General features: G+C 34.5%; 2 protein-coding genes and 1 long non-coding RNA gene across 9 annotated transcripts in view; 2 read left to right on the forward strand and 1 right to left on the reverse strand.

Annotated features, from left to right (window-relative positions):
• The window catches only part of LOC115211016 (potassium channel subfamily T member 2-like), a 752,122-nt gene that overhangs the window by 658,263 nt on the left and 67,432 nt on the right, over positions 1-26,427 (reverse strand). The gene's annotated exons all lie outside the window — the stretch shown is intronic.
• LOC115211004 (glycosaminoglycan xylosylkinase-like) overlaps positions 1-26,427 on the forward strand; it is a 411,994-nt gene that overhangs the window by 231,254 nt on the left and 154,313 nt on the right. The window lies entirely within an intron of this gene.
• Positions 35-16,782, forward strand: LOC118762640. Its single transcript, XR_004998402.1, has 3 exons — positions 35-104; positions 852-854; positions 16,772-16,782. It is a non-coding gene; the product is annotated as an uncharacterized LOC118762640 (long non-coding RNA).

Consider the following 26,427-nt stretch of genomic DNA (forward strand, 5'->3'; position numbering starts at 1 on the left):
AGAAAATTTTCTGAAATAATAAGGAACACATTTTTTATATAATTTTACTTATGTCTAATGAGTTCCTCATTACCCCCAAGAATTTCATATTTACCCCACTTGGGGTAATTTAACCCAGTTCACTGACCCTTGCCTACCAAATTCACTCATTAGTCATTGGTTGGCCAAGGGTAATTATTATAGTTTGATTATTATAGTACTATTACACTATTACACACACACTTTCTCTCTCTTCTCTCACTCTCTCTCTCTCTCTCTCTCTCTCTCTCTCTCTCACACACACACACACATGCACACACATCTATATGCATACAATGTTGGACAAAATAATGGAAACACCTTAACATTTCAAACAAATTTATTTTGATATGGAGTACGACTGCCTTTCGCAGTAACTACAACTTGAATTCTATGAGGTATAGACTCGTACAAAATTTGAATTGTTTCTAAAGTAATTTTTGTCCATTCTTCAGCTAAAACAATCTCAAGTTCTTGTAGTAATGATGGTGGAGAATATCGACTCTTTACTTGTTCTTCTAAAGTTCACCTTAAATGTTCAATAATACTGACATCTGGGGACTGTGGTGGCCAGATAAGATGTTCAACTTCACTAGAATGTTACTTGTGCCATTCAGTAACAACTTTAGCTGTGTGAATTGGTGCATTATCATCCTGAAAGATTATGTTTCCCTCCGGAAACAGTTCCACAACCATAGGATGAATTTGATCAGATAAAATTAGTCTTGGCTATTAATTCTGCCATGAAGGGAAACTATTGGGCTGGCAGATTTCCAAGATATAGACCCCCAGATCATCACAGATCCTCCTCCATGTTTAAAAGTTGGAAGAAGGCTGTCTGGGTCAAATGCTTCTTTTGGCTGTTTCCACATGTATCCTCGGCCGGTGGTTGGAAATAAGGTTAAGGAAGACTCGTCCAAGAAAATAACATTCTTCCACTGCCCTAGGGTCCAATTCTGTAGGTTTTTACTACACTCTAAACGCTTTGCAATGTTTGCTCTTGAAAGTAGTGGTTTTCTGATTGCAGCCCTCCCATGAAATCCAGCTTTGTGCAGCTCCCAATGAACAGTTTTTGTGGAAACTGGATCCTAAAGGTGGTCATTAAGCTCTGCAGTAATTCTAGGAGCTGTACTTTTGTGATCCTTTCTAACAATTTGTGTAAAAGTCTGACAGACCCTATCTGAAAGTTTTGGTTTGCTTCTGGAGCATTGTTTCAACGAGTAGTTTTTTTCCCTCTTTCTCAAAATCTGTTATTACTTTTGAGACAGTACTTCTTGATACACCAAACATTTTGGCTGTTTTCATTATGCTAATGCCTGTCATACGAGCACCAACAATTTGACCTCTTTCAAAGTCTGATAGATCTGTCATTTTAATGAAGTTTAATTACCTTTTTCTGATGATATCTGAAAAGAAACAGCAATTTTAGCAAAACATATTAAGCAACACTAATAATAAGTCAAACAACATAAAAATAAACAAGCTGTTGACAGTTTTATAGATATTTCAAAATTATGATGCTAGGTGTGTCCATTATTTTGTCCAACCCCTGTACATGTATACTGTGTTATCCACAAGACAATTTGATTAGCAGAGTTTGATCATTGCAGAGTGCTTATAAATTATTCACTTGGATTCTTTAATCTCTTTTACCTTCGTTATATATATATATATAAAGTAAGTTCTTTTTTAATCTGAAATATACTTTTCTTCATTTTCTACAATGCTTTTCCATCTCTCTGAAAGACTTACAAGGTTGCGCTTCCAAAATTCATTTGCCTGTGCATAAAATACTCCTCCAGTACTGTTCTGACCTTGTCTACAAAATTCATATTTTTTCCATCCAAATGATTTTGAAGACTGCAGAATAAATGATCATCAGATGGGACAATGCCTGGCAAATATGGTGGGTGGAGCATCATTTCCTATTCAAACTGCTTCAGCCTTTGGAATGTCCCTCCTCACTCTATGTGGCTGAGCATTATCCTGATGGAAGAAACCTTTCCTCTTGAAACCAAAGATGGTAAATTCTCACTGGCACGCAGGGGTTTATGAATGGCTGAATGACCAAATCCAAGCTTCTCTGCTAGTTCCTCAACAGTTACAATGGGATTTTGTTGCACCAGGATTTGTAGTACATCCTTGTTGAGCTCTAAGATCTTCCTGGATGAAGCTCATCTTCTAGGCTGTAGTTTCCAGCTCAATTTCAAAAACCACCATTGACACTGGCTTTCAGAAACCACCATTGACACTAGAAACCATGAATTAAGTATTATCTGAGCCTAACAAGATTATCTATGAAGTCACTCAAGCAATATCAATATATGTAATCATGATAAACAATGAACCACAAAACATGTTCAACCTTACAAGTTTGAAAGACAATACAAAATAATGAGATCCCATGATATAAAAGATTAACAAACAAACATACATATCAAATATCCATCCCCATCTTCAGCTGCCTAGCAGTTGGTGGTGTGTGACACTGGAATATTTGCTTCGTATTTTGTTATTAAAAGAAGTTAAAAAAAACAATAAATAAAAGAGAAACTGTTTTACCACATGAAACTTAATCCCAATTAAAGGAATATCTGAAGAGGGATTAAGTTATTTCCACTGCACAGCTAACTGGGCATATGTCTTCTTCTATAGCCCTGGACTTACCAATGCCTTGTGAGTTAATTTGGTTGATAAAGGCTGTGTTGTACCCCGTCGTGTGTGTGTGTGTGTCTTTGTGTGTATCCCTTCCATGTCACTCGACAACCAGTTTGAGTTTGTTTACATCTCTGTAACATAGCAATTCACCAAAAGAGACTGATAGAATAAGTACCAGACTGAAAAATAGTAAGCATTGGAATTAGTTTGTTTGATTAAAACCCTTCAAAGCATGGCTGCAGTGCAATGACTGAATGATAAAACTTAAGTGTATCCACAAACATAGTCTTTAATGATATAACAGTGCTAAAATAATAACTAATTGGTCTGTTATGTTGCTGTCATTTCGTTTAGCTCCAGGCTAGCCCTAAATGAGTAAAAGTATGACTAAAGACATTCCAGCCATGACCATTCCATCTTTTATTTCTTGTATATCTATATTGTTTAATATGATCTTTTTGATGAGCAGATGTGATGGGTGTTAAATTTGGCAGCTGTTTCTCGAACAGCTAATGCACAGAACCTTCCTTGTTGATTCAAATTATTTCAATGGTTGTATGTAAAAGATAGCCATTAGAATTTATGAATTAGTGATTGGATAGGAAAGAATTGGACAAAAGACATTGTCTGAAGCATTCATGCTTACTTTCTCATCTGGCACAACAACTTACATCTCTTTAATTTTTCAGTTATAGATGGTTGTTGCTATTTTGGTTAGGTCACTCCGAAATGAACAGACCTATGAAAAAAAGACAGGATAAAATTTTTTAACTGCAAAAATAATTGCTAGGGTCTCCTTTTCAATTTGACTTCATCTCTTCTCTGCCATTATTAGCTAGTGCGAAACATGAACCACTGGTTTTGTACCTGTCTACGTACTTATGTAGTAGAACTGCACCTAATCCATGCTCGGAAGCATTAGATGCTACAATGATGTCCATTTTGGGATCATAATGTGCTAACGACAAGTCTAAGATTAGAATTTTTTATTTCTTCAAAAGTGTTCTGGTATTTAGTGGACCAACTCCACTTTACTCCTTTTTTTAATAAGTCATTCAATGGAGTTCTTAACTTGTGCATATTAGGGATATAGTTTTGATTATAGTTTGCCAATCTAAGAAATGCTTGTAAAGTTGGAATATTTGTCAGTGCTGGCATATCGCTTATTGCGTCTACCCTCAATGGGTCAGGACGTCTGCCACTTTTATCAATTTTATTTAACCAAAGTATTTAATTTGGGGTAGAAAGAATTTTCATTTTTCTTTACTCAAACTGAACTTGAAATCTTTAATTTTCTTAAATACAGCTTTTATGTGTTCCACATGCTGTTAATGAGAATTACTCTTGATTAAAATATCATTCAAGTACAGGATTTCAAATTCACAATCAGATAACATAGTATCCATGATTTGCTGGAATATTGCTGGTGCCCCTTTTAATCCAAAAGGTAATCATATGTATCTATACAATCCTCTGTGTGTATTTATTGTTAAATACTTTGAGTATTTATCATTTACTTTTATCTGTAAATAGGCTTCAGACAGATCTAATTTGGGAAAAGTTTTTCCACCATTTAACTTTGAAAAAAATGTCCTCTGCAGTTGGGAGTGGATGGTAGTATGTTTTTAAGCAGTTGTTCAAACCTATAGAGAAATTGGTGTACTGCCTAATCTTATTATTTTTTTGTGACACATTTTGCTGTCCATTGCTGTCCATTTTGAGTACTCCACCTTTTTGATGATTCCACTCTTTTCAAGTCTGTCCAACTCTTCATTTATGGTTTCAGTTGCCATGAACGGTACTTTTCTCTTTGCTCTAAATACCGGTACAGCATTTTCATTTACTTGTAAATAAGATTCCATCTTTCTACATAGACCTAAATCCTCTGATAACACTTGCAGGAACATTTTGTTCAATATTGTTTTTCAGTTCTTCTGAAGACTTGTTTTTAATGGGACAATCATTTGTGTTATTGTAGTAAAGATTTATTGGGAGGCACCATAAATTGAATAGTTCTAATCAATCTGTGCCAAACAGATTGATTATATTATACACAATGAATAATGTTGCTTCACATGTCTCTCCTCAAAATGTGACATCAATACATGTTTTGCCCATAAAATGTAATTTATCGCCCATTACACTACGTGCTATTTTCACTGTTTTACATTATCTCAATTTGCTAATTGTTTTCCAAGTATCCACATTTATAATCGAGATGTCACTATCTATGTCTAACTGTAATTTAGTATTCCCATCATTTATTTTAACGTGCACGAATTTTCTTGTTTTTCTGTCGCATTCACTCTCTACTGAAAACACCTTACAATTTTTTGTGTTTGAGCCTCATAGTCTTGTTTTTCAATAAGAACTCCCGTGTCCCAGCTTCTAACAACTATAGTTCTTTTTGCTTTTAAATAGACAATCCTTTTTGTAGTGTAGGCCTCCACAACCATAACACAGATTGGGGCCAAACACTTTTTTGATTGTGCTTCCTGGGACATTACATTTGAATTTTTCCAGTCATTATCTTGTTTTTTTTTTTACATCATGTTTAAGATTTACCATAGTCTGACATTCTTCTGCAATGGTCTATAGAGATAAATCCTGGTGCACTTGCTCCATTTTTGAAAGAATCCTTGCCTGAATTTCTCTATCTTCAGGTGATATAAGTATTTGCATGAAGATAAGTGATTTGAACATATCCTGAGTGAGATCCTGGAGTTTTAAATTTTCACACATACGGATGACTACTCTGGCTTAGGTGATAAAATGAGGAATATCATTTTTTGTTAAGTTCCAACACTCCATTCTTGTGTTGAATAATGAACCTTTCTCACAAAATATTTTTGAAAGCAGTTCTACAGTTTCTTGGAAACCAATCTCACTTGACTTTTTGAGCAGAATAAAGTTACAGTAATGCTCATGTTCAGCAGTAGCTACCTTGCATAGTAAAAGCCTTACTTTCTACTTTTCTAACAATATGATCAAAACAAACGGCAGTAACCACTTGTAACATAACAACAATCTTTTAAGAACCAACATACTTACTGAAACTGTAAACTTTGAACTACCAACACACAAACTGTGGAACTAGCATGAACTCTTTTCTTTATTAAATCACTCAGGCTTTATACAAAGAGGGGACAGCACAAGGACAGACAGAACACCACAATGAGGAGAAAAAATACAGGACAAAAGAATGAAGGACGAACAATAATAATGAAGATAAAATAGCTACGTGCTCCCCACTCACAAGCAGTATCATTTAAATGTTTTAGTTTAACATTTTTAATATCATTTTTTTCCTCTTTTTACATCTGTTTTACAGTCATTAGAATTTCAAACATTTACTTACATTTTTTTTTTACCATTTTATGTAAGGCCCTCATAAACTCCACATGTACTCCAGTTGGGTCTATCCTATTTCCATACAATTCTCTCAGTCTTGCACATCTCTCCTTGTCAATTGTAATTGCCTTGGTACTCTCTGGCTAGTATTCTGTTGTTAGCTTCACTCTTATTACCGACTTCATTTTCATTATTTTCTTTTCAATCTTCGTGCTTTTCGCATAAATCACCATATGCCACTTATTTTGGTTCTTTTTTAGTTACTTGTTCCTGTGGTCCCACTTGATTTTCCATGTTGGCTTCTCTTGTTGATGTTGTTGGGACCTCATGTCATGTCTCTTCCTATTTACTTTCCTTCCTTTTCTTTAATGGACTCTTTGGTGGTGAGTCCATTATACCTTCCTTTTTTTTCTATTTGCCACTGTATATTCCTCCTCCACATTCTCCGGACACTTCTCACTTACTGGGGCCGTCACTTCAGCCCTCTGCTCTTGCTTGGTACCCTGTTACTGCTGTTCCTCCACACCTTTATCTTCTTTCTGGGAACACCTTGCTCTCATGTGTCCCCTTACTCCACACTGGTAACAGGTTGGAGGTCTTCCCTCCACCACTACTCTCAATCTCACGTCTTCCAGCAGTATCACCCCCTCCACTATCTTGTGTAAGTCTTGTAAACTGACTTGGATGGCACTTTTATCTCTTTTGTCCTCGTTACTTTTAAAACTTTTACGTCCTACTCCATATTATTCATAATAGCTGCTACCAGCCACACCTCCTCAATATCTGGGGGTACTCTGCCAATCCTTACCCTGGCCACTCATTTGCCACAGTAAGTTGGCAGAATTACCCACTCTGGTGTCCTTAGCGCCACAGTGGAGTGGTTTATCGCTTCTTGTTCACTAGTGAACCTTACCTCCACTGTGCTGTATCTTCTCCCTCTGGTGTAGAATGTTGTGAGACTTTTTACCTCCTTCAAACATTCCTCTATGGATTCCACTGTGGCTATTTCAATTCTTTTCATTGCCGTGAACAGTGTTCTATATACTACTGTTTGCTTCGTTACACTAGCTGTAAAATCTTGTGGTGGGGTCAACCTCAAACTGGTTCCCTCCTTCTTGATTAATCCATTGAACTCCTTCAACTTCCTTTGCTCCATCTTCACCTCACAAACCTATAATATGTCTGCAGTTAAACTTCTTCCTGTGGCTGAAGCATAGCTGCCAGCTGGAACTGGTTCGTACTCCATTCTTTTTTTTTTTCTCTACTTCACCCATAAATGGGGAAGAAAAATATAAAATCACAGGCAAAAAACAGCAACTAACAATTCAACAATGAGGTTCAACAATTAGGCTAACCCTTACGGGAGACCTTCAGCAAATAATTAACAATGTAACTCACATCTAACAGGGATCAAAAATGATTAAACCAACAGCAAACAGAATTAGCATGAACTACCTCACTTATTCAGACCGCTACTATTTATATGTAGTGATCCAGTTCATTCTCACCAGGGAGTGTCATACTCTTGCACAACAGTAGCTTTATATTTATTACAAGACTGAGGAGCCTGCTAGAAACAGCAGCCAATTCTCTTTGAATTAAACTTTGCCATTATTAAAAAGGGAAACATTAGATCAGTTAGTCTGGAAAACAGACAGGATGATCATAGCTGGAATGTCTTTGAGCATAGGTTTGTTTATTTGGGAGTGACCTGACCAAAATAACAACAACCATCTGTAACTGAAAAATTAAAGAGATGTAAGTTGTTGTACTTGGAGATAAAGTAAACATACATGCTTCAGACAATGTCTTTTGTCCAATTCTTTCCAATTAATAATTCATAAATCCAATGACTAATTCATAAATTCTAATGGCTATATTTTACATACAACCATTGAAATAATTTGAACCAACAAGGAAGGCACCATGCATTAGCTTGATCTGTTAGAGAAATAGCAGCCGAATTCTTATATTGTGTATCTTCTGATGTGAGGTGTCCCCAGATGTTGAGTACCTTCTATTGTTGGCTATCTTCTGAAGTTGGATATATTTTTTGATGTGCAGTGTCTTTTATTGTTGGATAACTTCTGATGTTGAGTAACTTCTGATGCTAAGTATCTTCTAATATTGGATATCTTTTGTAGTTTGGTAATATTCTGAAGATGTTTATCTGAATAGATTTCATTCATTAATCTCTTTTTTATTGTAAACGCCAAATGCGTCATAAACGCCAAATGCCTGATATGAGAAGAACCCCTTCACATCACCACCATCACCACTGCCACCACCACCACTGCCACCACCACCACCACCACCACCACTATCATCATCATCACCACTAACTGACATAATTTTGAGCAAGTGTCTAATAGAGTTCAGTGCACTGTTTTTGTTGTTCTTTTAGTTTTTTCTTCATTTTTTTTTCTTCTTTATTTTTCCTCCCACTCTTGCTTTAGTTATATATAACTAGTGTCTCACAATCTTTTTCAAGCATAAGACTGTGGCTGAAAATCCTTGGAGCCTCTTGTGATTTAATGATGGATGAGTGTGTTAATTTCAATGACTACATTATTTTATTGAGAAGCAGTGAATTGAGTATTAACAGATTTAAAAGATATAATGATGGAACAATGCTTCACAAATCCTATAATTAACACGCAATGTAGTGTGTTTATCAACACGCCTGATGCAAGTCTCCAAAAGATGAAGTGGTGGAAAGGAAATAGTTTTCAGAACAGTCCGAGTATTTTTGTGAATAGCTTTAATTTTAAAGTGAGCTAATTAGGATTTCACTCAAGTTTTGCTGCAGTTTCATTTTTTTTTTTTCATCAAATATGTTAAGATGGTAATGGATTAGAATTTTCTGACAATTATTCATCATTAACATCATCGTTTAGTGCCAATTCTTCCATGCTTGCATGGGTCAGACAGTGTTTTGTTGAGGCAGACATTCTACAGCCAGATGCTCTTTCTGTCACCAACCCTTGCCTGTTTCCGAGTAAGCTATTTTCCTGTGCCAGATATGTTCTCATAAGAGATTGAGAATGAAGAGCACTGCCTGCATCACTGAAACATTCATTTACAACTATCATGTGATGTCGAGGCAAAGAAACAAAAAGCACGTACGCACGCGTGCACACACATACACACACACACACATACACAAACACACACACACACACCTGCATAATCATTCATTCACTCATTCATTCATTCCTTGGCCTTCTTTCATTTTCTGTCTATCAAATCCACTCACAAGGCTTTGATCAGACCAGGGATATTGTAGAAGGCAGCTGCCCAAAGTGCCACTCAGTGGGATTGAATCTGGAATCATTTCATTGGGAAGCAAACTGCTTACCACAAATTGTGACTGTGTTACCTCTATGTTGACTGAGTGTTAGTCTCTGATGGAAGAGGTAATGGTTCAAATCCTGTACATAAATACAGTATTTATGTCCATGGCCTGACACATAAGCTCTTGCTGGCTCATCTCATACTTCTGTAAAAAGGCACCATAAGTAGATACCATTCACTTCTACAAGCAATTAGGTCAATGTAGACTTAACCAGTTATTAAATTAATTATTTTGGAGTGCTGAGTTCACATTCTGCAATAGCTTTAAACTGTGATGAAAGTGCTTATACTACAACTTATTTTCAACCAAAACTAATACCCAATTTGCCCCACCATACTACTTCATTCTTAGACAAATGTGTGTCACATAAGTAGACTAATACCATGTTGCTCTTTAGAAACCTTTTTTTTAAATCGATTAAAACAATTGTCTTGTATTTATGAGTTTGTAAGCAGACACTGTAAAAATATAAGCTCTTTAAAGTACTCTTAATTCTTCAAATAGCTTGAAGATTACTATTGATTATGCAACATTTTTTAGATAGACAGAAATTCACCTTCTCATATATTTTTCAAGTGTGTGTGTGTGTGTGTGTGTGCGTATCCAGTGATATCTTAAGGTAGCTTAGAGACATTTCGCATCTTCTTCTAGCATGCAGGTGGGCGTGTATACATACTAGCTTGCCCTGAATATATATTTATAAATTCATATATATATATATATATATATTACATCAGATTAAATGAATATTTAAAAAAGAGTAATTGAAACCAACTAAATACATCAAAATGTCTTTATTTCCTTCTATTTTCTTACAAATTCTTAATAAGAAACAACTTCCTTGCTACTAACAGTTATATTTTGTTTTACTAATACAACTTCCTTAATGTGTGTGTGTTTGTAAATATATGTACATATATGTATATATATATATATAATCACAGCTTAAGTGTTGCCTGTTATTGATTTATCTCTAACAATTTCTTTGCATCAGATATGTTTCAAACTATTGCATTGATTTCTGGTAGAATTTACTGGAAATTCAATTCATAATGTGTTATCAATTTACATACAATTACATACATTCATACACATGCACACACACACACTCATACTCATGTGCATGCATGCACATATGCACACACACACACTCATACTCATGTGCATGCATGCACATATGCACACATAGATGCAAACCTACCTTGCAATACCTGGGTATTGAAGTAATGTAGAAATTTCAGTATACCGTAAACACTATGTTTCTGTGTATTGTCCTAGCAGTCAGAATTGAAATTCTGCTTAGTTACTTGTTCATTTCAAAGCTTTAAGTTAAACAATATTCTTGGTTTTACTTTGTGCCCTATGATGAAAAGACAACCTGGGTTCCTAATTCTTGAAGTATCAATATAAAACTGATTATGCAATAGACAAGACCCACCAGATTCTAACAACTTTTAGTGTTTACTTTTGAGATTTGTTGATGGTCATGGCAAAGCTTATTTTGTCAAGAAATTGAAATTTTGAAATTGAAATGGGAAATCAGTTGGCTTTATTATGGGAATAAAACAGCTATCACTAACAATGAAGATTTGCATATTTATTTTTAATATATTCCAGCTGATCGAAATGCATACGTGCTAGTAGCTGTTGTGTATGTCACAGGAGAACAACTTCTCCCTTTTTACATTGATAGTGTATTCATAACACATTCAATCCATTTGTTCTTGGGATTCTGGGACACTGTGTTTCGACATGTTGTGTCTTGTCAGCCAGATGTACTTGGTCCTTTGAACTTAAACAAGCCACAGACTTTGCTTATAATTTCAGTGAACCAACTGTTTTCTGATCAGTGCTTATATCTGCCAACCAGTAAAAATTGTTATTTGCTCTACATACAGTGAGATCTAAAATGATGCTTTGCATATTTATTCTTAATACCTTCTGGCAGATTTAATCATATGCTAGTCACTGTTGTGTATGTCGCAGGAAAACAGTTTCTCCCTTTTATGACAATAGTATGTTCATAATACTCTGGGCTCATTGGTACAAGGGATTCTGTGACACTAGTGTTTAAGCTCAAAGGTCTGAATACTTCTGGCTGACGAAACACAATATGTTGAAACAGCAACTAGCATATTTGTGTTTATGTGCTGTGTTAAAATTCTGCTGGAGTCATCTTTGCCTTTCCTCACCTCCAGGGTTGATAAAATAAAGTACCAGTCAAATGGTGGGTGAGGGGCGTTTCCATATAATTGACTTACCTCCCCTACTCTACTAGAATTGCTGGCCTTGTGCATAAATTCAATATAATCGTCATCATTTTTATGTGTGTGTCCATGTATGTGCATGGGAATATGTTTATTATCTTCCTCATTGGTATTTTAATGCTAATTTGGAGCAGATTTTTCAATGGCAGAGGAAGTATACCTACCTACCTACGAACCAACCAACCTAAACACACACACACACAAATGCACAAATGTGCACACACACACATGAATAAACTGCATGAGTTGTTTAGTTCTTTTGCTCAGCGTTTGTACCACCATTAAATATTTTGAATTTGCAGATTTTTTTTCTGTTGTAGATTTATTGATAATTTGCAGCACATGAATAATGAATTTATATTCTAAAGTAGTTATTAAAAAAGAATTTCTATGTAAGCTTTTCTAGTGTACGTATAAGTCTTTATATATTTTATATTTATATATAATATAATGTTTTTTTATTTTATCACCTAAACCAAGGCTATACAGAAAATTTCCACATGATATATATATTTTTAGTCTTCAGTAGTCATTCTTAAGAACATAATTTTACATATTGTAGAGACAAAAGTTTCTGGTATTTCTCTGCAAAAGAAGCTGGGAGTAGTTTTGAAAGATATTAAAAAGACAGAAATAAGTTACTGAAATATCTGAATTTCAATAAAGGGAGGAAAGCTTTGTGTGTGTGTGTGTGTGTGTGTGTGTATGCGCGCGTGTGTATGAATACATGCATACATATATATTGTCACTATCATTTACCTTCCATGCTTGCGTGGGTCAGACTGCAATTATTTAAGGCAAATTTTCTACATTTTGTCTCCTGTTTCCAAGCAAGGTAATATTTCTTCATAGTCAGATATGTTCATGCAGAATATTGGAAATGAATATCACTGCTTGTATGGTAGTGACAATCATTTTACAACTGTGACCAGTGACTTCAGCAATGTAACTACACACATGCTGTTGGTTATTTTTTTTCTTCCCTTCTTTGCTCTTTTACCTTTTTCTTTTTCAACAAATAGCTATGCTGGAGATGTCAAAAACTCTCTTTTAATTAAGTGTCAAACTAATATACTTTTTGTGCACATCCTCTTGTTGTTTGTTATTGTTAACTATATTGTTTGTTTATTTGCTTTGAGTATGTGTGTATAAATATATATATATATATATATATATTTAATCAAAATAAGCAACAGGATATCAGGAGGTTGTAGCATTAGCAGGGCAGGCGAATTACTTCACCCCAGCATAGTAGCACACTGGTTCTGCGTTCCACTGCTCTTTAAAAGCTAATGGCAGAGGAAGACATATGACAACTTCTGCCCAGAGTAATAGCGTGTGCTTTTCTAAGGCATTTTATCTAGTCGCTGTCTAAATGGTGGAACATTAACATCTTATTCCCTTTCGTTGCTGCTTTGCTTTATCCCATTCAGATGTTGACACTAAACTATCGATGAGCTTGTGGCTTGTCTAGCTCGACACACTGTGGGATTTCTACCTTGCCTCACTACCACTTCAAAACTTATTGGATATTTTAGATTTGCTGCCAAGTACTGGAACTAACTACTTTGATGTGTATTAAGGAATTAACTCATGCCTCCAACACCCTATTGTCTTGTACGCTTATCTCTGTTGTGCCTGATGCTTCGTGTATGAGCAAGGAATAAATTATGTTTGTTAACCAAAAGCATTACTTTCTGATTTTTTTTGTTATCTTTATGTAAAACATGCATTTATACATTTCAAACCTTATGTGCACACATCTAAATATACTTCCTAAACTGGTAAAGCCCAACTCTTAATTTACCTTTTGTTACAAGGTGATGCAGTATGACCATTTCAGGCGGCTCCATTTAACTGAACAATGCAATCATTACATCAATTTAAATGCAGGGCTATCCTCAGCTGCATAAATGAATAGAATTTTTTAATCAGTTGCACATATTAATTATAATTTTACTCAAATTCTCTAATAGAGCAAGAAGAAGGAGAAACAATATTGTTATGTTGTATGAAGATAAAATTTAAGATTACTAAAAATGACATTATAACCAGAATAGATAAATAGATAGGGAAGATTACATAGAATTAGTTTAATATTCATACCAGTACTTAATTATTTACTTATAAGGTGGTTTCTATAAAGATTGCTCTGGGTATTTACTTATGCTATACTAGGGGGATAAATCATGCTATCTTTATATTAGTTATAAGCTAAGAATAAAAATAAAAATCGGAAAAATAAGTTGTGCAAAGATACATACACATATTTAACTATGTGCACACACGCAAATATACACAAATATTTGTACTTTGTTATGAGTATGTTATAATCAACTCTTCAAGACTTACATAACTAGGAAGTTTATATTTCTCTTTAAGAACATTAATAATTTATAAGAGATAAGAGGTTAATAGGTAAAGATATCAAAATAAGAAAACACAATAATCAGAAATTATAGAGAATAGTAAGAATATATATATAACTTATTATATATAATACTAGCGGTAAATTCACATCATATACAACAAGAATTTTAGTTTAGATAATAAGGTGATTGAAGGGAATGGACAGGTGGCTTTACCCTATAAGGATAAGAAAAATACTGGTAATAGAGACATACCTAATAATCAAGCCATGATTTTGAAAGACGTTGAGAGAACAGGTAGATTCCACCCTTTGCGCTGTAAGTCTGAAAATAAGGACTTGATCTGGTATAACGTTCCCTTCAACTGACCATATCCATAAACATATATAGGAAATTTATGACAATTTTAGAAAAAACTTTCCTGCTTTCCATAGATACATCAGATTTAGGGGAGGGGTAGGTTAATTACACTGACCCTCCCCCACCTCCTACCCACCAAGTGTTCAGCTGCTACCTATTTTATCAACCCATAAGGATAAAAGCATAATCAACCACAGCAGCATTTGAACTCAAATTGTAAAACCAGAAGTGCTTAGTATATAAGCATTTTGTATGGCATGCTAACAATTCTACCAGCTTTCCACCTTAATGAAAAATCATATTAAAAGTAAAAAGACAATTAAATATCATCATTCTCACCATTACCATAATTATCATCACAATCACAGTCATCATCACTGTTTTATCATAATAACAATAATCCTTTCTACTATGGGCACAAGGCCTGAAATTTTGAGTGAGGGGCATAGTTGATTACATTAAGCCCAGTGCTCGTTTATTGACACCAAAAAATGAAAGGCAGTGTTGACCTTGGCAGCATTTGAACTCAGAACGTAAAGATGGGTGAAATATCATTAAGCATTTTTTCCTGGCATGATAATGATTCTGCCAGCTTACCATCGTAGTAGTATAACAACAACAACAACAACAATCCTTTCTGCTATAGGTACATGGCCTGGAATTTGTGGAGAGAGGGATAGTTGATCACATTGACTTCCAGTACTCAACTGGCACTGAATTTATTGACCCTAAAATGATTAAAGGCAAAGTTGACCTCAGTCAAATTTGAACTCAGAATGTAGCAGCAGACAAAATACCGCTAAGCATTTTGCTCGGCATGCTATTTCTGCCAGCTCACAATTTAGTAAAATAATAGTAATAATAATGATGATGATGATACTTCATTTAATAATCTTTTCTACTCATTTAATAATCTTTTCTACTCTAGACACAAAGCCCAAAATTTTTGGGGTGGGGACCAGTCGATTAGATCAACCCCACTATGCAACTGATACTTAATTTATTGACCCTGAAATGATGAAAGGCAACATTGACCTCAGCGGAATTTCAACACAGAAGGTAAAGACAGACGAAATACCACTTAGCATTTCGCCTGGCATGCTAATGTTTCTGCCAGCTCACCACCTTTATACTTCATTTAATAATGATAATAATAATGTTGTATTATGAACTGAAATCAGATATTATTGGTGCAGGTGATAACAAGCTGCAGTAAAGTGTATGTAAGTATCTTGCTTGTTTTCCTTTCTCTCCTGAAGCAATGAAAATACAAGTGATTCATTCCCAGAAGGTCTATTTCCTATTTCTGATGGCCAGGTGAACCAAGATGTTTTGTATTACAGATCTTGGTGAAAGCACACAATATGCCTGCAACATACTTGGTATTCAGAACATTGTTGTCCAATATTTAACCCCACTTAACTAATTTGCTTCTATAGAATTTGTTTTGCTTTGACTCTGCCATAATATGTCACAAGGGCAACATGTGGAATATGTTAACATGACTGATTACCAAATTAGTTGGAGGTTTCTAATAAGTGAAGAGGAAATGAAAAACATGCCCAGTTGTACTAATGAATTAAAGAAAAAGTGTGAGGGAGTACTGAAAAGTTCCTGCCTTTAAGGGTATTACAAAAGGCCTGGTTTGAGTCCTAACCTTCGAAATTCTTTTACAGGATTTAGAAAAACTGAAGGACCACTGCAATAAGTATGTGAATCTGAGAACGGGATATGTTCAATAAAATCATAATTAACTGATCCTCCTTTAATTTCTTTTACCCAAAGCCAGGAACTTTTCAGCACTTCCTTGTACACAATATCATGACTGACTAAAATAATTTATTTTGGCTTATCCAACCCTAGTTTCCACATTGACCACCAGATAAGGGATTTGGGGACCCTGTCAAAGGCTTTCTCCTTGTCAACAAAATTCAAGCATATAGGTTTATCTTTGGCTAGGTATTTCTCCTGCAGTTGCCTTACCAGAAGTATAGCATCAGTGGTGCTTATCCCTGGTACAAACCCAAACTGTATCTTACCTAAACTAACTATCTCCCTAATTAGTTGAGCTATGACCCTCTTCATGACTTTCATCACCAGTCCTGGAAGGACTGGAATTGTGATGGTAGCAAGGAACTGTATCAGATAGCCAGAAGGGAAGCTAGGAGACAGGTTTACTTATCCAGAGGGGAAGCAGAAAAGGAGAGATTTGCCAATGTTCTGCATCGTGAGGACAAGAAATTTGAAATGTTTTGAATTGCAAGACTGTGTGTGAGAAAATTGTGATGTTATAGGAGAGAAGTGTGCCTGCATGGATGATGGCTCACTTGCATTTAATGAGGCAGCAAGGAGAGAGACTTGAAGATGCCACTATGAAAGGTTGCTAAATGAAGAGAATGAATGGGAGAAAGAGAGTCTGCCAAATGTTGACCTGACTGAGGGACCAGATATCTGAATCGACAGTACCTTGGTAAATAAAGCATGAAGATAGGGAAAGCCCCAGCCCATCAGGAATCATTGCTGAAATGCTTAAAATATCTGGCGGTGTAGGCTATGGTCTAGTCACCCGTATAGTTAACCAGGTGATACAAGAAGGAGTCATACACAATGACTAGTGTAACAGCACCATAGTTAACTGCTACAAAGGTAAAGGTGATGCCTTAGATTATATATATATTGATAAAAATGGTAAGACAACAAAAGAATGAAAGAGACCTCGATATTATGTAAATAAAAGAATTTATCTCAGAGTTTTATCATGACTACCGAATAATTGTCACATATTACTTTTACAGATATATATAATATATATATATATATATATATATATATATAATATATAATATATATATATATATATATATATATAGAGAGAGAGAGAGAGAGAGAGAGAGAGAGAGAGAGATTTAGTGGAATTAGAAAATTTTAAAATATAAATATAAAAATATATATCTCAACAGAGAACCCTCACCTGGGAGAAAACTGAGCACTCTAAATTACCTTCAACACTAATACTCATCATATCAAGTTCACTATTCATATCTTCCATAATAGAATAAGTTAATAAAATAAGATCTACTCATGTCTTGTGCTTAATCAGTTACATCTTCACCTAAAATTTGTGACCTTTTAACTCTGTTAGTAGTTGCTACTGCTATGTAGTTGTCGCCATCATTGTTGCTGCTGCCAAAGCCTGATTCTTTGAAGTCACTTCTGCTACATTCCTCTTAATAACATCTATTAATTCCCTTCAGACCTTTCAGTAATGTGGTTAGTCTTCAGAGTAAAGCAGAGTTTTGGCTTTTATTCTTCCAGAAAATGAAGGAAACAATAAGAATGGAGGGTGCCATCTTCTATGTTAATAAATTAACTATAAAAATAAGTAATCACATTTTGTGTCAATTTCTCTGATCATATTTTTAATATCTCCTTTTTTTTTCCTTTGGTATATAGCATACACTACATTAGCTTTAAAACTCATTTATTTCAGAAAAATGCATTCTCTTCAATATCTCACATTTTCTACTACATCTTCCATATTATATCCTTGGAATACAGGACTTTGAGGATTAACATATCTACAATATTATGATGTAAATAGCAACACTCCCTGGGTATCAGTAAATAAGTATTGGTTGGAATACCTCAGTTCAGAAGTGTATGTGATGGACGATCTGTGCTGGATGGGTTTAACCCTTTCGTTACCAACCCAGCCAAAACCGGCTCTGGCTCTGAGTTCAAATATCTTATTTTCATAAGTTTTGAATTAAAATCTTCCATCAAACCTTACTCACAATTTATGTTTGTAACACTAGCTTAATGATAACTAAGTTATTTTACTAAATTCTTTGTTATATTTAAAATTAATTGAAAGAAACACAGAGCATCTCAAAATAAATACAGTAACGAAAGGGTTAACAAGGAACAGTCTGTGAGTTTGATAAATTTGTATATTATGGAAGGCAAAGTTACTGGCATTTTAAGTGAGAAAGAAAAATTTTTATAGGCATAAAATAGCACTGAGAATATATATATATATATATAAAAATCAAAATGGATATTAATTTGATAACATCAATTTTAACACCAGTGGTCTAGCATATAAAGAAACTGAGATTCAGTAAATAGTATTACATACATAAATATAAGAGGGAATTTTTTACCACTATGTGGAAACCCTTATGCTAGAAGAAGATCCACTATGGTCTTAACCACTAAGAATTGTTCTCTAGAAAATTTAGCAAACACCAGAAACGTAAGCTTGAAACATAAGCTTACGTTTGTGGTGTTTGCTAAATTTTCTAGAGAGCAATTCTTAGTGGCTAAGACCATAGTGGATCTTCTTCTAGCATAAGGGTTTCTACATAGTGGTAAAAAATTCCCTCTTATATTTATGTTTGTTATATATATATATATATATGAAACTGAGAATGTTTGTGTATGTGTGCATCACTAAAGCTCGAGAACTACCTAACCAATCTCTCAAATTTTACACATGTGTTATTTAGGGTCCATGCAGTGTCATGGGCCAAACAAATTTTTAACTTCTTGCCTAATGCGAGCCCAGTGCAATCTCTTATCTCTTACACTATTTCAGTATTACGTGTCAAAAGTGAAAAATTAACATCTCTATTGTAATGTGAGATAATACTTTCAGTTTTAATAGATTAACTATTAATACTTTCACTATGTATATGATATATACGAAATGAAACTATTTACATTATTTACATTATTTACATTTGACTGATATTTGTTCTCATCTTGTTTCTTGTTAACACGTTTTGGCTGATATACCCTCCAACCTTCATCAGGTGTCTTGGGGAAATTTCGAACCTGAGTTCTCATTCCTAAGGTATTTTTCAATGTTATTATTATGATTATTATTACAAGATGAGGAGAAATATCCGTCAAATGTAAATAATATAAATAATGTACATAATTCCTTATCTCACATATATACATGCATACATACTGTAGTACTAGACCATCCAAAGGAGAAGCCTGTTGCGTGTGAGTGTGTGTGTAAATATATGTATGTGTTTCCATGAGTTTGTGTTTCTGTTGCCTATTCATGTGTGTTTTGCTTGTTGATTGTTAGCAAAAGGCTTATTTATTCAATGTTATTTGTTTCCAGTTCCCCTTATAAACCTGTAAGGGCTGAGTTCTATAGGCTGGTAGATTATTTCTTTACTTGGAAACAAATGAAGGTTGGCAGCAGGAGGGGTATTCAGCTGAAGAAAATTCTGTTCCAGAATATTCTCCTCTAGACCATGCAAGCATTGAGAAAAGAAAATGTTAAAGCAAATGTTGATATTGATGATTATTTTGGTTGTGGAAGATGAGCAAATCAGGAAAGGGGTAACTGTATAAGAAATGTGTCTTTTAATAGAAGATCAATGAGGAGGAGACAAAAGAATTACTTAAAGCAGAATCAGTTTAGTCCCTAGGGAATGACAGTGCCAAGTAGAAGGATGAGTACATTCTACTTATGCTTCTGAAAACTAGATTGATTTGACATTTATTACCCTTCACAGTTAATGAATTGTGCAAAGTATTTTACCTACCAACACAGCAACAGTAAAAAGCAATCTATCTTATTGTTTCTACATCAGTCAGAATTATATGATTCATATGTGAATGTCTAGCAGAGTGATAACACTATAAATTTTGTCGGAGAATATATTCTATTACATTGGCCCCAATATATCAGGTTGAGTAAAAAGTAAGCAACGTTTTGAACCTTGAAGAATTTGTACCAGATTTTTGCAGAGTTTTGAATTATTTTAAAACATTTTTTGCAGTTGTCTGATAATATAGACATAGACTTGCCCAAATGCATCAATAAATTAACATTGATATATTTTTCACTGTTGGTACATTCATCTGAAATGGAACTGTCAAAGTGTGATATTTGAGCAATTTTCCTATTCAACTTCAAAAAAGGATGTATAGCAGCTGAAACTGCTCATGATATCAATGAAACATTTGGTGAGGAAATGACCAGTGAGTGGTCAGTTTTAAAATGGTTTAAATGATTTTGCAGTGGGGACCTGAGCTTTGAAGATTGTGAACGTAGTGGATCCCCATCTATTATCAATGACAGTCAGTTAAAGACTGTCATTAAGAAAGATCCATGTAAAACTACTCAAGAACTGGCAAAAGAATTTCAAGTTAGCTAGAAAACTGCCTGCAGCCATTTGCATGCAATCGGAAAATCAAATGGGTACCACACGATTTGAGTGAAAATCAGAAAATGCACAGATATGAAATTTGTTCGTTGCTTCCTTGTAACCAGACCAATCCATTTCTTGACTGTATTGTAACTTGCGATGAAATGTGGATTCTGTACAATAATGCAAAATGTTCTTTGCAATGATTGGACCAAGATGAAGCACTAAAAACCTTCCCTAAACTCGAGCTCTGCAAAAAGAAGGTTATGGTGACTGTTTGGTGGTGTACTGCTGAACTCATCTACTATAACTTGTTAAAACTCAGAAAAATCATTACTGCAGAAACATATTGCCATGAAATTGCCAAAATGAACAAAAAAACTGCTATTCCTCCATCCTAAACAGCTCAACAGAAGAGGGCCAATCATTCTTCATGGCGATGCTTGACCACATGTTTCACTAATGATGCTCCAGAAGTTGAGGGGACTTGGCTACAACGTTCTTCTCCACCCAGCTTAATCCCCAGACTTTTCTCCTACTGGCTACCAATTTTTCAAGCACCTTGATTGTTTCCTGCAAGAGAAGGAGTTCAAAAACCAAACCAATGCTGAAAGTGCATTCAAGGAGTTCATCAGCTCCAGAGCTCCAGATTTTTATGTTACCAGAATAAACAAACTTGTAACTCTTTGGTAAAAATGTGTTAATTGTAATGGTAATTACTTTGATGAATAAAATTTCCACATTGTTAAATATATTGTGATGAATTTCATGTTTCAAAATGTTGCTTACTTTTATACTCAGCCTGATATATTTTATTGATCTCAAAAAGATGAAATACAAAATCTGTCTCAGCAGGATTTGAACCTAGAAAGCAAAGAGGTATAACTAAATAATTGCTTAGTATTTTGTTTGGCCCTCAATTTATTCTGCTATATTCCACTCTTGTATATGTTTAACATATCAAGATATAATTCATAGGTATTATAATAAGATATTGAGAATATTACAGGAATTGCTTTAATAAACTTGCAACATCAGTTTGCTTCACAGAACACTTTCAATAAGTAGTTAGAATCCCTGCTAACACATTCTTATTTGAGAACCTATTAGCATGTTAATTTATATTTATATTGTCTAAATGGAATGTTTGTACAGATATGCAATGCAAACAAGAGAAAAGGAATGAAAAGTGGAATCCCAGTGGGAAATTGAACTTACTTCTCTTTTGATAAATCTTTTGTATAATAATAATTAATGTACCATTAGCTCTCTGACAAATATTTACTTGTTATATTTTATACATACTTTTCATAATTGCTGCAATACTTTGTTTATATATTTACTGATCAGTTCTTATCTATACATCACTAAATAGCAATAAAATCTCAAGTTAATTATTAAAATTTATTTCTGCTATCAACAATTGTTTTCAGCTTTATGTCTGTTTTAATAAATGTTGATAGGAAAACACAAACACCCTGAAGCAATTTACTTGCTGGTAAATAACGTTCTCAGTTCTGATGATGATAGTAAGTATTGATTTATATAGGAAAAAGAAATATTCAATTGAATTCCCAAATATTACAGGTATTTTTTTTAAAATGTGTATAAAATAAAGACAAAGTCAACTGATGAGATTTACCTATCACTTCCATTTTTTTCTTCCTTTTCTCTCTTCTCTGTCTCATTCACACTTGCTACTTATCTCCTTCCTTCTCTGTCTGTCTCTGTCTCTCTTTCACTCACTCTCTCTCTCCCTCTCTCTCATGCACATAATTCTTGAACATCTAGTCACCTTCTAAACTTACAATTTACTTTTGTGGAACTGCCTTAGTAGAGATGTGGCTTCCCTAACCATATTGAAGATAACCTACCTCGGAGCTAAATCACTCCAAAATGCAAACCTCCAAAGAGGAAGCTGTGGACTCTGCAAAATAATCTTTTTGATACTGGTGCCATGATAAAATTACTTTGGTTTTTTTTAAAGAGGTGGGGAAATAAATATAATGTATATCTAACAAAGTTCATTCTTCAAAAGTATTAGAAACAAGCTGCCATTTTCAGAATGGTGCAGTCTTTTGATATACTGTATCTGACTGTCAGCTCACTCATGATTTTGTTTTATCTTCTACTTAGTTCTTGATTGGTGTCTCAGTGATCATGGTATTTTTGAAAAGACTTTCTAGTGTTTCTGACATTCAACTGGGCTGTTTATAAGGATTAGTGAAGTGGTTTGTACTAACTCTCAAGCTGTGGTCTCCCCTTCTTCCCTGTTCTCCTCTTCCTCTTTCTTCTCTTCCTCCTTCTCTTCTTCCTTATATTCTTCTTTCTCATTCTCCTCTTCCTCCTCCAAACTAAACCGATGGAAAAGTCCATTAAATAAGAAAAAAAAAGTCAATTTGTTCAATAGCCTCACCTCTATCTCTATACCACCATCTCCAACCTCACCCTAATACTGATCCTTACAACTGCCTCCTATAAACATTGATCACAAAATGTATATCAGAGAACAAACATCTTATTCTCTATCTGTAGCTCATCTCTAAGACTATTCAGGTTGTACTCTGTAATTCCTACTTCATTTTGAAAGATGGTATCTGTGTTTATTTAGAATCTGCTCTCCCTGCCTACCTCTCATCTCTTTTACTCTTCCCACCACTCACTAGCATCATAGCATTCAGCTACATTTATGTATGTATGTAGAAATAATAGAATCAAGTGTACACTATACTAACGTCTCCAGCAGCAAAATTCAAAGAATATACAAACAATTCAAAACAACACGTTGTGTATTATGAGAGGCTGTACTCACTCACATACATTACCAGTAGATCAGGGGCTCCCAACCTTTTTTGTGAAGCACCAAAATAAGTAATTTTTTCCTGTGGACTACCTCAAATTTTAAATTTATTATAAAAGAACTGCTACTCATAAATATAGTATCATTTTTACTTTGCAATGAAAGTTCCTTTTCGTTCTTGTAAGGGACATCACAGAAAACAAATAACTGAGAACACCAATAACAAAACCAATTTGCAATGGCACATGATTCTCAAGAAAGCTTTATTTGATAGAATCAAATAGAAAAGGTTACTGAGTCGTGGAAGACACCCACTTTTATTCAGAAAAAAAAAAGCTATACAGTTAAAATATAACAATTTGAAGGGTAAATTTAAAAAATGTGAGGAGTGAAGTTGGAATCAGTGCAAAAAGTCGTGTAAACATTTGAGGGAATATAACAAATTGAATTAACTTAAAAATGTCAGAGACAAGTTGTCAGGAAAAACGTCAAGAAACCTTCAGTGAGATCCTTTGGCTTGCTTTTTATCCACAAGCTGAGAAATTCTTGGCTCTTTTTGGCTCAAGAGAATTCTCAAATCAGCATTGTTATCGAGGTTCAAATGCCTCCGCTACTTTGTGAACGAGTGGAGGACAAGGGAAAATCCCTTTTCAGCCAGGTAGGATGTTGGGAGATTTATAATAAAAGGCTTGACTTGTTCAAACAACTTTGGATATTCGTGAGAATGATTCAACCAAGCCTCGGCCCAGTTGTTTTCAGATGATTTGCACAGATTATCATCTACCATTGCCTCACATAGCTCCATCTGAACACATTCAAATAAATATCTGTAAATATAAAACCATTCGAATTTCTGAGTACCTCATTTCTTCTTATATATATATATATATATATATATATATATATATATATATATATATATATATATATGAGATTCTTTATATTTGCCTTAATTGTTGAATTATAAGCATGCTGGAGCACAACCTTGATAGGTTTAATCAGTCATATTGAACTAAGTATTTGTTTTCTATTGTGATATTTTATCAGTATTTTTCTGCTGAATCACTAAGTGATGAAGACTCAAACCAGTGTCAGTTGTCAAACACTGAGAAAAACAGAATGATGCACACACACTCACATGCATATTTATTATTATATATGCATAATGTGTGTGTGTGTAAATACATATGTATATACATACATACATGCATACATAATGTTTTATACATACATATATACTAGACTTATCTGTCATACAACAGTTAACTTTGGAAATATAACTTCACCACCATGGTAATATCAGGAAATATGGCATACATGCAATAATTCTAAGGTAACTTTTATGAAGTTTTCTTGGTGTTTATACAAAATGATGAAATGTATATTAATTTTCAAAGGTAAAATATTCATTACCATAAAATAAAATTAAATGAAACTAATTTTTGATTTGAATAACTCCTTCCATAGCTACTCTGTTGTTTACTTTGTTTCCTCCTCTGTCTCTGATTTATTCTCTTTTACTAGTGTGTTCATGGATAACATTCTTTTACTCATTGTCTTCCACCAAGTCTAGTATATACACTTACCGTACTTCTCTTATGTGAACTCTCTTTGTATCTGTCATTTACTTTCCTTATCTCCTTCTCTTTATATATGATGTGAAGCAGGATTGGAGAAATCAGGCAAGCATAAAATTAAATCAAATTGAATTAAGTTAAAGCAAAATGAGTTAAATCATATTAATCAAGTTAAATTAAATTAGATCAAGCTAAGTTAAAAAGCTGTTACAGATGGGCTAACAAAGTGATGTGGATATAGATAGTTGAGGACAAAAGACTTATTTTAACTTATCTGTGCATATCTCAGCATGCTTGCTTGCCAGAGTAATTTCATTGTGGAAGGGATGGGGTTGATAAGTGACCGAGACCTTTGGCGATATGCCATGCTTGAGAAGAGTCATCAACCAAGTGAAAGCATAGTTGTGGCTGATGTTGCTATCATATAACTGGCACCTGTGTTCAGTGGCATGTAAAAAGCACACATTACAGGAAAGGCATGCAGCCATAGAAACCATGCCAAATCAGATTGGAACCTTGTGCAGCTCTCCAGCTTACCAGTTTCATTCAAACTATCTGTGCCATGTCAGCATGGAAAGCAGATGCTAAATGATGATGATGGTAATGATTTATAAGTATATATATATATATATATATATATATATATATACACACAGCGCAGGAGTGGCTGTGTGGTAAGTAGCTTGCTTACCAACCACATGGTTCATGGTTCTGGGTTCAGTCCCACTGCATGGCACCTTGGGCAAGTGTCTTCCACTATAGCCTCGGGCCGACCAAGACCTTGTGAGTGGATTTGGTAGTCGGAAACTGAAAGAAGCCCATCGTATATATATATGTGTGTGTATATATGTGTGTGTGTGTGTGTGTGTGTGTGTGTGTGTGTATGTTTGTGTGCCTGTGTTTGTCCCCCCCAACATCACTTGGGGGAACAAACACAGACACTGTGCAATGCTGGTGTGTTTATGTCCCCATAACTTAGTCATTCAGCAAAAAGAGCCTGACAGAATAAGTACCAGGCTTACAAAGAATAGTCCTGGGTTGATTTGCTCAACTAAAGACGGTGCTCCAACACAGCTGCAGTCAAATGACTGAAACAAGTAAAAGAGTATTATATATGTGTGAGTGTCTGTGTGTGTGTGTGTATACATATATAAGTATATGTATATATATGTGCATGCATATGTAAATATATGTATGTATATATATATATATATATATATAATTGTTATTATTATTATTATTATTATTATTATTAGCAAAAGATCAAAGAACGGACGGGGGTAAGATGGTAAGTTTGATTGATGGGCTGTGTGTCTGCATTCTCCCTAGGCTGCTTATTTTGATTGATTTATTTATATATTTATATCATAGCACCTCTTCATTGAACAATCAAAGCCACACTTGTGGAAAATTCAGTAATTAGAGAATATACTTTCATTAATTAATTTCACCTTTACTCTCTCTCTAATTATTTCACCAACACATTAGTTCTCCCAAAG

This window comes from Octopus sinensis, linkage group LG1 (assembly GCF_006345805.1).
Source record: "Octopus sinensis linkage group LG1, ASM634580v1, whole genome shotgun sequence".
Lineage (NCBI taxonomy): Eukaryota > Metazoa > Mollusca > Cephalopoda > Octopoda > Octopodidae > Octopus > Octopus sinensis.